Genomic DNA, 18,245 nt, shown 5'->3' on the forward strand with positions numbered 1-18,245 from the left:
CAGAATGGCTAAGAAAACCCATCCAAATGAGTGGGGTATAAATAATAAAAATGTTGTTGTTGTCGTTGTTCCATTTATTGAACTGCAATGCTAAGTTCAGATGCAAGTAAAATTACCCCCCCCCCCTTGTTTCTATTTGATTTAAGTTCAACATGTCCCTCGTGGAATAAGAAAAGCAGATGCAGTGACCAAGTGTCATAACTTTGGCATCAGTTTAAGTATTTTACCTGCTTTTGGTTTCATATGTACACAGGTAGATCTTTCTATATTTATGTATTGGATTATTTACTATTGCAGAATTGTGCCTCTTCTCTTCAGAATGAGCACAATGTTTCCATTAATGTACGAATGCTCAAGTTCCCCACCTCCAATTGTAAATACTGTAGCTGGTTGTAATGGATCTTTGCAGTGGAATTTGCATATATTCAATTTTAGCTGTTTTTCTCCACTGTGATTTCAGCAAACGCTGAAAAACAAATATTTAAGACCTGCTCCTGCTGAAGCCAGAAGCAGTGGCAAAATTCCTGGTGAGCTGAGGATTTGGCCTAAATCCCCTATAAAAGCTAAATGCACAGTTTTAAGCTCCATCCTAATCAGCAGTGCTTTAACAGGATTTGAGTTTTATTATAGTCTGACGAGTTGCATGTGACTCCAGGGCTGCATGATAAACATTTCAAAACTTAGATGCTTTGAGAGGAGGGTCATTTTTCCTGGCCTGCACGTCATTATCAGCAACAGTACACAAGCACACAATGGGAATGATACTGGCCTGATTGCAAACAATGCCTTTGAAAAAAAAACTTCAAACCATTTCTTGGTGAACAATTTATCAGTATAATTACCATTTTCTAATCTGGAGTTGTGCTGGGGCATTGTTTCAGGTAATGTGTGAAGGTGGGGAAAGAAGATTGGCTGTTTTGGTCCCCATCAGGTTGTTTAGGGGTACATAGTCTTAGGGTGGAGACTTAAGCTTGATGAAGCATTGTGCTGGCACTGCAGGCTATGGCTCCTCCACTACCTGCCCCTTGGAACACCTACTTCTTCTAATTCCCCCACTCCCAGCATCTTACAAAGCAGCTGGGTAATGGAGGATGGGAAATAATTTGCATTGGACTTAGTGACTTAGCTGCCATGAGGCTTCCAATCAGGCTGACCGTCTGGTTGCCTTGCCTACTTTATGAGGAGAGATGAGTTGAAATGAGAGCCTCAGGGCAACTTGTGACCCAGCTGGAGAAGACAAATAAGACTATGGTGGCTTTGGATTTGCAAATTCTCCTTGAGCCAAGGCTCAACATCATGAAGTCCTGGCTGTTAAAATCCATGCCACAAACTGGGATTGTGCACCACATGGCTGAATAATCACTACTTTTTATATTGAGAAGGCAGACATGGGCTCTGAGGTCTCAACCAACTGTCTCTTGCTTCATGTGTCGATGGCAGTTCCTTCACATCTTGATTTTGTCTCATCATTTGCTTTACATGTTATGATTAACAGTGATTGCATTACAGAATCCACCTTAGCCCAAGATAACAATTAGGGAGGACTCCCTACAAATGAGATAGGCAGTGCTGAAGATGTTTGGCAAACTCTTCATAAAAGGTTTGAACAGTTTCACCACCTCTTTTTATTTTGTGGGGACTGAGCTTGGAAAGACTCGCTCTGGTGAGTCTTATGAGTCACACCAGTCTCTCACGTCCCATCCATAGCTCATTTATCACGTCTCATCCTGATCTCTGGTGCCACGCTGATTTAAATTTGATGATAAGCCTACAGTCTACTAATGCTATTTTGTCACTTTCTCATTCTGTCCCAATCTAAAACAAAACCCAACAATTTACACAGTGTATTTCCCTGTTATGTCAGATTTCAGAGTTGCTACACTCACTTTATTTGGTCCTCATTAATGCCAACATGAGTAAAAAGTCAATTTACAACATCGCTTTTCAGGAATGACCACTTGGAATGTGGACTTTAGAATGTGTGAATTGTTCTGAATTCCTTTGAGTGTTATATTTAGTACAAGCACAAATCTTACAGAGCCAAATACCCAGACCTAAATCCACCTTTGTGCACCCATTCACACACTGGCATGAGGTACATCTTTTCCTCAATGTATTAATACTTAAGTAGGAAACTTGCATCTCCAAAACCTCATAGCTGATCAATCACAAACCTATTTTATACTTAAACAAGCCGTAAAACAAGATTAGTAAAAAAAGATTGAAATTATAATGCAATTTTTTGTTGTTTTAAATGACTGAGGACTGCCATGTCCGTCCGTCCCCCCGCCCCCGCCCCCGCCCTTGTATTCTATCTCAAAACAAAGTTGTGTTTTTCCTTCAGGCTAGAGATGGATCTGATTAATTCCTGATATTTTCAAAATGGGGGGATCAGCCATTATTTGTGTCATTTTTTCAGCATACCTAAGTGTAGCCGAAGATCTGCATAGATCCAAGTAGAGTCAAATCCTATCATGATAGCATTCTCCTCCTACATTCCTACATCTGGAATGTAGACATTGTGGCTTCAACATCAAGTCAGCTTCCCACCCCCTTCACCCACCTAGTTTTTACTTATCATCCCACTGAAGAATAATTCTGTCACTCTTGCTCACTGTTTTGTGACATTTTGGTTAGCCCTAATAAAAGCATCGCCTGATTTCCCCACGCATCCACCCAATGGACCAACACAGCTTCCTCTTATTTTTTCATGTCACTTTCCCATAAAAAATGTTCTTCCCCAGTCTCATATAGATTACAGATTTGTTGGCTACAAAAGATGTTTCATTGTTTCAAAAGAAGGATTTAGTTGCAAATTTGTAGCTTTTGATAAGAGGTTTTTTAGAGTACATACATTACAGTACTGCTGTTATTATTTAAAGGAGTTAACTGCAGCGCATGGAATATATGTTGGGAATTTCCAGTCTCTTACATGCTACCTAACCCCTATAACCAGGGTAGTGAGCAGTTTCTCAGAATACAATGGAAGCCCTGCCACTTTGATGATAAGCTCCCGCAGTTAGCTTAAAACAATAATTCTGTACTTTCTTTCCTGTGTTGAGATTTATTTTAAGTATTAGTATAAAATATCACAGGGTCTGATAGCAGCCAGATCAGTTTGTATAAAAATCAAGGGTCTGTTTGTAGTATATTACAGGCTATATTTGACACAGGAAAACGCTTAATCATGAATGCTATCAACACCACACCCACCTTTTGTAAAAAGTCTTAAAGGCTAGATTTATCATTGTGAACTTGAACTGGAGAGAGACAAGTCATCATGAATCTCGAGGCCCTTTCTGAGGAGCTAGGGTTAAGGGGCATACTGTCCACAATACATCTGCCACTGTCAGTGTCCTGATGCCTTAACAAATGTTGCCGTCAGCTAAATGGAAATGGATAGCCTGATAGGAATACTTGCATCACAGGCAACACTGGAAACACCAACATTAGCATTTTAAAATGGTTTGCTCTCTTTAGAATATATACCACAGTTGGAACTCATATAAAATTATTGAGGAGGAAGGGACATCTGCCTATCAATGGCCCCTCTTAAGTTCGCTGGAGTATGTAAAAAAAATTCAGATGGTTTAAGAGGGAGGGTCCAAGAAACTTCCACATAGGTGTTCAGGATGTATCTTGCTAGACAACTGCCGAAGAGAGTTGTTCTTTATCATTTGCCCAATTGTGAGTGTTGGCTAGACTTTAGGAGAGTCCGGCTGGAATAAATGGATGGCTGATTGGCAGGACCAGTTGTAGCATTTTAAGGTGCTGAGGTCTGGAGACCCTTTTCTGATACATCATCTCTCTTGCTCTCCCCCTCCCTCTCCCCCTCCCTCTCCCTCTTTCCCTCCGCTGCTTCAGACTTCTGCTTACCAGCCAAACTTCTTTCTTTCTTTCTTTCTTTCTTTCTTTCTTTCTTTCTTTCTTTCTTTCTTTCTTTCTTTCTTTCTTGTTTTTACAAAAAATGGGAGCACACATTATATTTCCCATTTGAAGTCCTGCAGCCTTTTTTATTGTTCCTGTTAGGACTTTTTTACTGGACAGAGGTAACAACAGTGAAAGGTAATGCACAAGTTTCTAATATTTATTTTTTCCTCATGAAGAAGACCAACTATTATCTGTTAGTATTTTTCATGCTAAATCTGCCTACCTTCAAAAACGCTGCAGCTATACTGTTGATGAAGACAGACAATCACCAGCACACAATGCCTGTGCTCAAAAGTTTGCACTGGCTCTGACGTTTCAGGGCTCTCTGAATTTGGACCAAACTAGACTTTTGCTAGCATGTAGCATGAATCTACACATCTTGTTTTTTAATTACAGTTGTCCTGGGGCAGGCGATCCTTACATAGTACATATCACATAAGAAGGGGAGTCCTCTCTTTCTCTTCTCTCCATCATCACATGACATCTTATTTGCAAATAGTTATATTGGTCTTTTATAACCAATCCATATGAACTAGGGTTGGGTAACTTCAGGAGAGGGAACAAAACGTGGTCCTCTGACTGACCTTCAGGATTCCCACCTTGCACCCTCCTTGAGTGTTTGTCCTGGTTGAAATGTGTCAAAGAACTCTAATAATCCCTCTTGGTTGCCTGGAAGGAAGGGAGCGAGTGTGAGTGTGTACAGAAACTATTCTACTGTACCACAATAAAATTTACATCCATTGCTCTGTCCGTTTTTGCTTATGGCCTCATCCAGCACTTGAGCAAAGGTTGCCCAGATGGAAATGTAGTCCACAGACTGCAAACGTTTTCTCATAATTTAGGCCTGATATAAGCCTAAATCCATCCTCTCTCTTGGGTTTCATGTAAAGATTCCTATGTTCATAGCTAAAAGTCTTTGTACAGGAGTTTATAATTGAAAAATTAAGGCAGAGAGTACACTGTTCAAACAAGTTGGTCTGACTCTCTGTTTGTATTCACTGCTTACATATTAGAGAGATCATTTGCTAACCAAACCTAGTCCAACATATGTCTCATCCTAACAGAGCTATTATATTTTGATATTTTTAGTCTCCGCATTCCTTGCATTAATCATCAATATGTGAACCTGTAGACAAATCACTTTCAATTTGCAGCCTTAAAATAGCTCGGCACTAGAAAGTATGAAAATTTATGGTAGTTGTGTGCTTTATTTATTCTTCCTTTTAGTAATGAATATAGTAGCAATAAAGAAGTGTTTTCACTGTTTACTGTTCCAAATCAGAACAGTCCATTGTGATCCCACTTCAAGAGGTCTCAGATCAGATTGTCATTCTATATGTTATAACAAGATTCTAAAATAAGTGTTTGTTTAAAAAGGTGATTTATATTACTAGACACTTGCTCAAGGGGGGGGGGGTGCATGCCCACTTCCCAAAGTATGCAACAATACAAAGCTGACCACACTTCACAAAAAGCTTTATTAACAAAAACACTTTTTTTTAGCATGCATCTAAAAATTAATACTTTGCATTAATATATTGGAAGGGGGTTCCATAACATTGGTGGTGCCACAGTGGGCGTTGTGAGACAATGTTAAAAGTTCCTCCATTGCTAACCATAAAAGTCAGGCAGGAAAATATGGGGCAAGGTGGTTCCTCAAGTAAAGTGGTCACAAATTGTTTAGAGTTCTATATAGTATGACAAACACCTTCAATCTGACCAGGTAGCATATTGGCATCCATTATAGTGTCATATACAGTTTTTCATCAGAAAACATTCCAAATTGGTTTATAAAAAGAAATATAATGAGAAAAGGAAATATAGTACATAAAACAAGAAAACATCAAACACCGTAACATAGGACTTGGTAGCCACACTAATAAAGCCACACTTTTATTTATTTATGTATTAATAGGTACCTGCGTGTCCAGAGGAAGCCCAAGATTTGCAGAATTGGAGCCTCCCTAACTGAAATGAACACATACATGAAAAGGTACATGCCCACTGCTCCAGTTCTCTGCTGAGATTCAGTGTTCTTCCCATCCTGCATAGAAGAGGGTTGGTTCTGACTGCCAACCTAAAATGCACAAGGTCTGTGCAATCTTAATATGTGTGACTGTACACATGCTTACTACTGATGTGGCAGATGTCAAGTTGATGGCCTTAACCTGCACTTTCCATTCTTTCTGGTGCATGAGTGACTTTGTAAGTGCCCTAACAATTTCATCAAACCAAATTTGGTTTTGATTTTATAATTAATATATACACGTGCTCATGAAATTTGGGTTCGATTTATGAGCTCTATTTGCAAGAATGTTTATTTTCTTAAACGTTAACTTAAGGGACAAAGAACATATCTTCCATTTCATCATAGCAAATAGGTTTTGGACATAATATTGTGTCAGAGACATTCTCAGCATACTTAGCCTCTTAGCTGCATTCCAGATGTGTTTCGTCCTTCCTGCAGAAAGCAATGTTAGGTGTCAAAGCAAGATGCAAACCCTCACTTCTCCAGAGTTTTTGAAATACTTTTCATGGTTATTCTGCCTGAGGGGCAGGATGTTGCTGTCAATTATTATAGTTCATTCCTAATCTTTTTTCCTTATCACCTCAGCTTTGTATATACTGTCAACCAGATCACATGACTATAAAGGAGGTAAGTGGCTGCTGCAGTTAATAGGCATCCTCATAGTGCCTTTGCATGGATTTTCAATGGCAGCTCTGCATAAAGTCTAGAAAACACTTCAGCATTTGTAGAACTCAATGCAAGGGATACACCTTAGCAGCAAAATGTTGACTCTATGACTGGCTCCTAATTGTTTTGTTACATGCATGGCAATTCATGATGGTCCAATGTAGATAAACAACAGTTCAACTGGCTTACTGTGGCATAGCTGGGGGAAAGAAATATTATTTAGGAATTTCTATGCTGTTTTTTTATCTCCAGGTCTCCCAAAGCAACTCATAGAACAATTGAAAAACAGGATTCTATTAATAAAGTACCAAAAAAGGTAATTAGAATATTCAGTAAAATCATTGTAGAAGCTGTTGTGTACTCTATAAGCTGATCCTTGAGCATTGTCCTTGAAAGCTGGGAGACAATTTGTCCCTATTTGCCGGTGACCTTTTCCAATAAAGAAGTTTATTAATTTCCATGAATTGTTGTGAACTGAAGGAGCTGTGCAGAAACCAGATAGACCTTGACAGGTTGCCAAAAGAGATGCCCAAGGATGGATTTTGACTGTAAGGTCCTTTGAGCCTCCTCATGCGGCTGTGGCTGCAATCCTATGCCCTGAACTCTATGGGGTTACTTCTGAGTATGCTTCCATAGGCCCAATTCCTAGTATCTCTGGCTAGGGCTAGGAAAAACTCCTGTCTGAAACCCTGGGGATTTTACTACCAGTCAGTGTAGACAATACAGAGATTGATGATCTGACTCGGTATGAGGTAGGTTTCTACATTTACCTTTCTTTCTTTCTTTCTTTCTTTCTTTCTTTCTTTCCTTCCTTCCTTCCTTCCTTCCTTCCTTCCTTCCTTCCTTCCTTCCTTCCTTCCTAAGATGACCAGGGCTTACGTTAACAACATCAAGGTATCTTTAAAACAGGCTATTAGAGCAGAAACTCAAAAGACACATGTCCCACAACTTCAACCAGCCTCCGTTACAGATAAAATCAAATGTCTTTATCTGACATATGTTGAGAGTTCTTTTTTATTTTTATAATGTGGTGAGATACTGTATTAAGTAAGCCACAGGCATCATATCACCCTTCAGTTTGTTATCCCACAAAAGCAAAAAACATTCTTCTATTATGATCCTCCATGTCAGTGTAATGAAGTCATTTGGAGTTTTGAATTAGGACTGAAGACCCTGGTTCAAAATCCTGCTGAACTGACATTGGGACAGTTACTCTCTTTCAACCTAACCTATCCTATAGGTTTGCTGGTATGATAAAATGGGAGGAAAAAGAGGATTTTGTACACTGCTCTCTGGAGGAAGGACAAGATAAAAATGTAATGTAAAATGTAATGTAAATGCAAATAAATTGTGCACATACAATTAGCTGAGACTACCCAGTGCATACAATGTAGACAGCACTGATGTATATGTAGAACCATCACACTTGTCAATCTACATGTGCAAGTCATTAAACTTTCTACATAGATGTGACTCCCACATAGGAATTTTATCATAGTCTGGAGCAATCCTGGGCTACATGCTCCAAGGATTTTTCAGTGTAGTTCAATACATGAAATATAAAGCCACTTCCATCTCCCCGGGAAAGATTTTCCCAGGAAACTCTCTACAGTGTGATAAAGACAGACTGTTTCATTTATTTATTTTTTTGGCTGTATGGCTTTCACAATGTGAGCATTTTATTTTGTTCCTTTAATGGGGGTGTTTTTTTTTGTTAGAGTCATTGTGTAAGGTGCCTTGGGATATTTGCATCCTGTATATTGTATGGCATTGTGTTGTGTAATTATTATTAAAAAAATAAAATCCCTGACAGCCTCCTGCGCCTAAACTCTGCAAGAGGAGTAGGTATATTAATCTGCAGCAGCAAAAACAAGAGAGTCTCCAGATCTTATCCATTGCAACAAAGTCAATCCCAGCTGGCTGACTTGAGTGATACTGTGACACAGGTGGAAATACATACAGTCCAGATTCCTAGAGACTGTACAGGGAAAAGAAGCAACACCAGCATCAAACTGGAGGCCACCCATAGAACATAACTGTTATGGGCCTTCTAACTCAACAAGGTTGCGAGCATCTAGCACAGGTTACCCATCCCTGGTCTAGTGGAAGCAAATAGGTGAAGTGAACCTAGAGAGTTTTGGTGCATGCATGGAGACGAAGGACACTGTTGTTGTTTAGTCATTTAGTCGTGTCTGACTTTTCGTGACCCCATGGACTAGAGCATGCTAGGACACTAGGACCCCCATTTACAATATCAAGCACACCATTCCTTCTATTCCTGGTGCTCAAGTTTGAGTGTCATTGTTTATGTAGCCCAAACTACATCAAACATGTGTAAGAGACTACATAAACAGATGAGGTAGGAAACCTAGGTTTGCAGAAGTACAAAAAATCTTTATGAAACAAAAAGCTCCAAGAAGGAAAAACCTGTAAAAATAGCCAATTGAGTACTAGGCATGTACAGTTACCACAGAATATTGATTGACTGATGTGGGTGGGCGGGGGGAATATAAAATGGGGAGGGGCTGGAATGGAAGGGAGCATCATGGGGAAGAATATGGCTGAATGACTGGAACGTGGTTTGAGCATCATTTGAACTATGTAAAGGCAGCATGCAAATAAAATGATGTATGTATTGCATGGAGTGGTGAATAGGAGCACTCTGTACTGCACCATTTCATTGCAGATTCCATTTATATAATACATTATGTTAAACCAGCTGAGTGCTGGAATGACTTCAGATGGCTCTTCACTTCATTGGGTGTGTGCTGCTTTCATTAAATGAACACCACTTGAAATAGTTGCATAGCTGGGAAGCTAAGTTCAAACACTGCTAGGCGATGTGCTCATTGTGTGTCCTCAAGCAAACGAGTGTGCCTCCAACTTGAGCTAGTTACACACTCCTGTTTACTCTGCATCCAATGTGCACCAACCTCTGGTTTGGTGTATACATAGCATTAATCACAATGCATATCTTTCCTGTCATTTCTTATGAAATACTGCTTCTTGAGGTGTTTTCCCCAAAACCAGCTTTGAGCCAAACAAATTGAGAAAAAGCTGATACACAGCCTATGTTTGCTATGTGTAGTAGTAGTTGTTCTACAGGATGTAGAAACTAAAGGCTGTAAGCTAAAAGAGCTAAACTGATTATTAAGAATAAGGCCCTGTCTCTAAACTATTATGTGTCATCACCTAATTTTTCCTGCTCTGGTTCCACTGACTTATAACTTCCTCACTAGAACCAAGAACAGCAATTACACAGTTGAGTTACCCTGTTCTTCAAAGGCATGAAGCCTAAATATAATCCTATAGTACCTTATAGGAGACAAAGCACATCCTCTAATACATTCCTTTTTTTGTTTTCAATGAAGTTCAGCACAATAAGGACTCACTTGACCTTTGTCCCTTCTATAGTTCATTTTAACATTGTCTGAGAAAAGATATGGTTTGGATTTTGCAAGGCACAGGTGCTCCATCCCACTATGGACATGGCGGAGCCTCCACCGTTGCGATATGAGCACAGGACTTTTCAGACCAGCAGCTGCACTCAGGGGACTGCTTTTGTGGGCCACCAGGAATTTCCTGTGATAGAATATCAGAAATCTACTGGTGACTAGTAGGAGGTGACTTCAGAGGGCAAAAGTTCCCCTTCCACAATAAACATTCTCACTGTTGCTGTATAGATTTCCTACTAAACTTGACAGCAAAAAAAGGAAAAAAAAGAAAAAAGGGGGAGAGAGCCACTTCACATCTGGACATAGCTAGACTTGGAGAAAGAAATCTTAGCAAATGAGACCCATTGGCAGTGGGTGGAAAACATTTTATTCATCCAGACTTTTCATGTGACCGCCTTTTAAACATCTCTGCAGTCTTCTCTTGTTCTCCTGCAGTAGCTTTGTTTTCTTTTTTATATATTGTTTTGAATTGTTGTCTTAGCTCATCATTTGCTCTGTACTTTGATATTAATGAGTGTTGATAAGGAAATTTGACAAGTAAGTCAGTTACTAATAAAATAAACCAACAAAACCCTCTATAAGACTGCATAAAACAGCTCAACGCTTTCCATTTCTGCTGTTCAACCTCTACCTCCTGCCTCCAAAGATAAGCATTTAAGGTTTAATACTTTTATGGAAGCAATCCCCTACCCTGGGAGTAAGCAAGTGCCATTGAACTCAGTGTGACTTACTCTTGAGTAGACATGTTTTCTCTGTACGGATATAAGGAGAGCCCTGATGGATCAGAGTAAAAATCCATCTACCGCCAGCAAATGTTGACTTACTAATCAGAGCTCTTGTAAAATACTAGCGTAACAAGGCCACTTTTTTTTTCATTCAAGGGGTATTCCCTGCCTATCCCAGTGTCTGAAATCATCAAAATAAATATCTCCTGAACTCCCTTTTCAGAGTTAGTAAACACTGTTATCTGCAGAACACCAGTTAAGAGACCTGTCCTTCATAGTTACAATTTACTATGTTAAATGTTAAGATGCCAAATGCACACACGCTCCTTGGAAAGCTGTCCTTGGCTGTTCCAGGTGCATTAAGAGTAGAGGTGGGGGTGAGGTATTCTTACATCAAATGCTGAAAATGCATTGGGTGCTGCGCTGCAGGGGGTGCCACAACAATGCTGTAGAACAGAGTTTGAGAGGTGGAGGGTGCTGAGTTGCTCAGGGCACTGCTGAAATTTGAGACACCGAAGCCCACCACTGTGAAAAGGGGCCACATTCTGATTTCCTAAATATAGGGGGCGGGGCATTTCCTTTCTTCCATGACTTGGCTTCCAGGGAGCGATTCAGAGGTTGCGACCACCCACTGGCTTAACACCAGGAGCTGAAACACTTCATCACTGGAGTGACCATCATTCTTCATGAAGTGCTACATTATCACAGAAAGGCCACATTCACATCATATACAGTGGTACCTCGGGTTACAAACTTAATTTGTTCCGGAGGTCTGTTCTTAACCCGAAACCATTCTTAACCTGAGGCGCGCTTTCGCTAATGGGGGCCTTTTGTTGCCACTGTGTTGTTGGCGCGCCATTTCTGTTCTCATCCTGGGGGAACCCGAGGTACTACTTCCGGGTTAGCAGAGTTTGTAACCTGAAGCATTTGTAACCCAAGGTACCACTGTACGTGAGTTTACAGTCTCATGCCATTTTAAACAGTCATGGCTTCCCCCAAAGAATTCTGGGAGCTAAGAGTGTTGATAGTTGTTAGAAGACCCCTATCTCTTCCAAGCTACAATTCCCAGAGTGGTTTAATAATTAGGTAATCCCTTCACAAGGAACTCTGGCCATTGCAGCTTCTAACAATTCTGTACCCTTAACAAACTACAGTTCCCAGGATTCTTTGGAGGAAGCAATGACTGCTTAAAATGATATCCTGGTGCTTTAAATCTAGGGTGGGCATGTGGCCTTAGTTGGACTGTGCTACAGGGGTGGTATAATGCATGAGAGAAAGTGCAATGAGCTTGGATCAGTTCGAAACCACACATGACAGCACTGAAATTGTAACTTTAAATGTAGGAAGTGCCAGTTCCTGGTTTTGAAGGTCCCCTGGGCAAAGTTGTCTGCTGTCCTCCTGCTATCGATTCACTTGCCAGTCCCTCTAGCCCCAGAAAGAACCACCTCTGAGAAAGTGTGGGAAAGAGAAAAGGCGAGGACAAAGGCAAGTTACTCCTCTCATCATTTGGTCACTCAGCGATGGCAAGTGAACAAGCAAGAACATCGAGGAGGAGGAGGAGAGCAGGGCTAAAAGGCTGCGGGGATTTGCATTGGGTTCCATACTGGAATGTGGGGCAGGGCAAGAAAGAGGCTGTAGCTAAGAGATACTGCATCTGCTGTGCATGTAGGAGGTTCAGTCCTCAGCATCTACAGGTAGATGTGTGAAGTTCGCAGTATGAAACAGTGGAGAGCCACTGCTGGTCAGTGCAGATATTGATGAGCTACATGGATCAATGGCCTGCTTTGGTATACGGTAGCTTCCTATGTTTTAATGCTACTGACCTCTGGCATAAGCCCTGAATGGAGCATTTTATCCTTGCAAACACAGGTGAAGGCATGCTGAATGCTCCCTTGACAAAACTGTTCTCTGAAGAGTCGTTTTCCTCCCTGAAATCAGTTTCATGTACAAGTATCAGATGGGGAGCACAGTCTCATGTCATGCACAATTTATGAATGGGTGATCTCTAGGCTTGTGATTCTTTGATCAAGCAACAGGTAAGCTGAAGGAGTCTTTTCCAGGAATCACTACTGTATTTTATTACTGCAATGAAAATCAAGATCTTTGAGTATAGTCAAACTAAATCTCCAAGAGCTTGTTCAGTATGATCCCCCCCCAACTCAGACTGGAGAAAAAGGATTATTTCCAAATATGAAATATTGTTGCTTGTGAAAAATATATGGTATCATTAAATGACTTGTAAGGACACAGTCCACAGCTATTTCCACTGGGAAGTGGAATGCAGAACAAGTGGGTTATTTGTTGTGCCCTACACCCTTCAAGACTGTAAATCTTTCTTCCTTTTTTGAGTTACAGGTATTTTGCAAATACATACAAATCAAAACTTACAAATGTGAAAAAGGGATTAAAAAAAAAAGATTACAAAAAAGAAAAAAGAAAAAGAAAAATTCATTCATTATTAAGCTAAGAGTTTGCAAACCAAGCACATATATTTTAAACGATTGCCTCTTACATATTGTCTATTTTCCTATGAATCTGACACTTCTTAGGTATTCATATTCTTTTGTTCTTAGGACTTCCATTAGTCTCACAACAGTTCATTATTCCTAATTAAAATCCACTTATCTGTATTTCAATACATCCCTCATCTTGGTATCAGGGAGCTTTTTTCCTTTGCAGAGTTATTCTAGACACAACCAGGTCTTCACTGCTGAACCTTGGCTCATCAGATATTTATTTAGGTACTCCCATTCTTTCTTAACAGTCTTATTTGACTTGTCTCTTATTATATCTGTCAGCTTCGTGAGTTGCAAGTACTCACTCAGTTTACACAACCATTCCTCTTGGGTGGGTATGTGTTCCTTCTTCCAATATTTAGCCACCAATACTCCAGCTGCTGATGTAACATAGAGAAATAGTCTTATTTTTTCTTTGGGAAAATTGTTTGTCAAAATTCCCAAGAGAAATGTTTCAGGTTTTTTACAAAATGTACTTCTTAATAATTTCTTCAACTCCTCATAGGTCATGTCCCAGAATTTTTAAATCTCTGGGCATGCCCACCACATGTGATAGAAGGTTCCTACTTGATTTTTGCACCTCCAACACATTATTATGGGTTTTATTGATTTTTGCCAGCTTTACAGGGGTCAAGTACCACCTGTATTGCATTTTCATAAGATTCTCTCTTATTAAATAACAAGCTGTGAATTTTATATTTTTTGTCCATAATTCTTTCCACTTATCAAGTTCAATCACGTGGCCTAAGTGCTGATCCCATTTTCTCATCCCATTTTTAATTTCTTCATCTTTCAGTTGCCAGCCTATCAGTAATCTATGCATTTTAGATAGAGTCTTTTGATTATTGTATATCTTTCTCCAGATTTGACAATTCATTATCAAAGCCCTTCAATCTTTTATCTTTTCCAAAGACGGCATTCACTTGATGAAATTCTAATCAATTTAATCCCATCTTTTTAATTTATTCAAGGCTCTTCAATTTTGGGCAATTTCCACTAGAAAGCAGAATGCAGATCAAGTGGGTTATTTGTTGTGTCCTACACCCTCAAAGACTGTAAATCTTATGATGAGACTAGGGGTGGAAGTTCAGAACAGTAGGATTCTCATTTGTCCAGCCACTAGCTTCCAGAAACCTCCATCTTTTCCCTCACTGCATGCCCCCACCCTGAAATTCTTTTATCTTTTCAATCTGCTTCCCCTTTAATAAATAGCCAATATCTTTTGGAGTATTTGTAGTCAAAATGTATTCATACACATTCTAAAACCCCCCTTTCATAAGGCACTGAAACTGAATTTGTTGCTATTTGTAAAGCACCAGCCACCAATGGAGTAGACAATGACTGATTTTAAGAGCACCATCCCACCATAAACTAAGTGTAATATCACCCCCTAGTGTTCTCCTGCTTCTTCTTTTTACAGAAGTCCTCAACTACAACAGCATCCTCAAAGCTCTACATGCAGCTGCTGCCCACAGGCTTGAGAATGACCTCCATTAAGAACTAAGGAATTATTATTCTTTGTTTTACTTTTGGAAGATCTAGGAGATGATTCTTTTTAATCTTCTAGATCCGGCACCCCCAAACTCGGTCCTCCATGTTTTGGGACTACAATTCCCATCATCCCTGACCACTGGTCCTATTAGCTAGGGGTGATGGGAGTTGTAGTCCCAAAACATCTGGAGTTTGGGGATGCCTTTTCTAGATGATGGCATTTCCTTTCAGAGGCCTGATTTTGACTGGCTGATACTCATGTTTTAGAGTTATTTTGTTTACTGGCATCTTGCTTACTGCTCATTTTAATCATTGCAACTTTATTTTCCCATCCCAGTTTATTACTGTATGCCACTTTGAGCACGTTGGGCAAAAAAAATATTTTTGTAAGATATAAAATTTTAAAATGCATATGCCACAACAGAGAGGGTTTGTTGTTTTTTGGGGGGAGGGGACTACTAATTATCAAAATCAGTAGTAAGCAACATAAAAGCAAAGGGTGGTATCCAGTTTAGGCTGAAATCCTAACCCTAGTTACTTGGGTGATCAGTGGAACTTACTGCTGTATAGACGGTTCCCAACCAACCCACCTAGACCACTTGCAAACTGTTGATGGTTTTGAAAGACAACTTCATGATTTTTCTGCCTGTTGCACCAACTGCCTTGGACTCTTGGCTCTCCCTGCCTGACTTGGAATTGAACTTTCACCACAGTAGGCAGTTTTAAATGCTTTATTTAAGTCAGTACAGCATCCCAACATGGGCCTACAGGTTACAAAACCACGAGGCATTGCAGAGATATGATGCAAGGCTATGCATAAGCTAAGATGTTCCAGCAATTGCTATGTCCCCTGCAATCTTATTTTGAAGAGCAGGGCAAGTACAGCTATTTGCTCAGTTGACATCCTGGGACATGGGACTGGGCCGGGATGTGGGTACTCCCCCATAGATGCTAGAACTGGAAGGTTCGTTTATACCAGTGCTATCACCTCCACAACCTCAGAGACAAAGTCACTGGTTCACCATCAGATTTATCCCTAGGTGCCTCCCTTCGCTGACATAGGAAAGTGCCCAAAGTGCCCCCAACCTCAGGAACTTAGGCAGCGGGCCACTTGCTCCCCACTTCTGCGATCCAGCAACAGGCTTCTCACAGCTTTTGTTTAAGTATACACAATGGTAGTCATTTCAAGTAGGTTCTCAGCTATAGCACCATTAATCTTACCTGAAAGCAAAATAAATCTTTCTTCAGAGTTTGCAGCTTGGGATGCAAATTTTCCTCCACCTCAGGGAAATTTTAAATTATTGTGCAAATATTCCTCTTGTATACCCTGGCAGAAATGAAATCTTTCTCCAGTGGCAAGTGAGAAAGTGCCTTTCCTGTTATGGCATTCCAAGATTTCTGTGTATGCTACAAAACAGGAAAGCCAAAACAGCGAATCGTCCTGAACATGTGAAAAATCCACTTCGCTTTAGGTGCATTTTGGAACATTTCAGGGCAACGTAGGAAAGAGTAGTTTTTAGAGAGCAGTAGGGACCTTGTTGCTAGAACCCTTGTTCCTTTGAAAAATTGTTATTGTGCTGCCTAAGATTTTGTTGGTCTCATGAGAGAACGTAATGAATAGCAAATTCTCTTCAGTGTTGCCAAACTTAAAACTTGTAAATAAAACAGTTACTATTATAAGATACCAAGAAGTGTAAAAAGGGTAGTATTAGTGGTGGGCTGCATTTCAGAAAGGCAGTGTGTTTAGCCATTATTGCCCCCTCCAATTTTAAGTCAATTACAGGATCACCTTTATAAAATAAAATGACCGGATTTTGTGGAACGTGGCTGTTTTGGCTCTTAAGGTATTGATACCATTATAATATTGGTGTCAGGATACAGCTGCCTTGTGACTAAGATGGTGCTTAATAAATAAGCACTATCCAATCAGTGCACGTCACTAGACATCTGTTTCCTGTTTTCATTCTTTCCCCATTATCATTTCATCAGAGTTTCCCTTTCACCTGAGGTTTATTTAGAATACAGCACTAGCCAAAGTATGCTGTTTTGTTTTTAAGGACACACACACACCCCAAGTTGTTCATCCTACTAAAAAGAATTGAGTGGAAATGAAAAACCTATTGAGCTGGAATATACAAATAATATAACACTTTTGTCTTCCACTCTTCATTAAGATGACTAACTTCCTCTCCTGCTGCCAGTTTAGTAGCTTTCCTGTTGAATGTGTCCATTTCCAGAGTACAATTGTGAATTGATTCATAAAAAAGCCAAGAAGACTGTAGCACAAATAAGGGAAAGCAATAAATGTTTCCCCTCGCCCCACATTCTCCACATTAAACCAGCAGCACAGCAACAACAAGAGGTATCACTTCTTAACCCAATAATCATCAGGATACAGAACAGGATGCTCTAAAATGAAACATGTGTTTACATTATGTGCTGGGTTTAAATGGAGGCCTTTATTTTTAGCAAAAGGTGCTACCCTAAAGAAAGATGCCTACTTTGGCACAGAAGTGTCAAAAACTACATGCCTGGCACTTGGCAAGCAGATCAAAGCTTGCAATTCAAAGGGCTGCCACCATTACTCAACTAAAAAGGTTTAATCAATGAAAAAGAAGGGGTATGTGGAACTACTGCCTGGCACTTTTGCATGTTTTTACCCATAATTCTGTTCCATTTGGGGCATTAATCTGCAAGTTATTTTTAAAGCAAATTTCTGTCTAATACTTATTTAAGTATTCTTTCCAAAATATTTATATATACTGTACATTTGATTCATTTAAACTACAGAGAACTGTGTTGCAACATTCTAAGAAAAGGAAGTGTGTTGGATTGTTTTAAGTTTCAACCTGCACATTGGTCTGACACACACAGATCAAATAATTTCGTACTGGGATTAACAAGGCAAAATTTCTTGTGTGTCCCCCAAAAAGCTGCTCTGGTTATTCAAGCAGTTTTAAAAAAAGTTCTTACAAAACCTGCAGATGTAACATACCCTCTTCAAGGGCATCCCTATCTCTCATACATCTGGTAGGCACACAACACAGGGCTTCTGTTATGCCTTCCCCCTGACCATGGAACTAACTCCCTGCTGAGGCATGGGAGTTTGACATGACTATTACTGAAAAACCTGGAGTTGAGCTGCTTCAGTGTAGTTGGTGTATCCACATCAACAGCTACCACAATTATACTGCATAGTAATATGAAACCTGCCTTTAGACTGAGTTGTGGCTTCTTCATATATTGAAAAATATATGTATAATGCACTTCTGTGCCATCTGGTTAGCTCCTTGCTCAAGCAGAGTTTTGTGCTACAACATCAAAAGAAACATCCTAGTAGTTTTGACAAGTGGATCAGAGCAGAAGAGCCAGTAGAGGAAGCAGGGACAGCACCGCAGCATGCTTTAAAGCTTGAGAAAGGTGACTGTGAGGC

This window comes from Podarcis liolepis (assembly GCF_965112155.1).
Source record: "Podarcis liolepis genome assembly, chromosome: 8".
Lineage (NCBI taxonomy): Eukaryota > Metazoa > Chordata > Lepidosauria > Squamata > Lacertidae > Podarcis > Podarcis liolepis.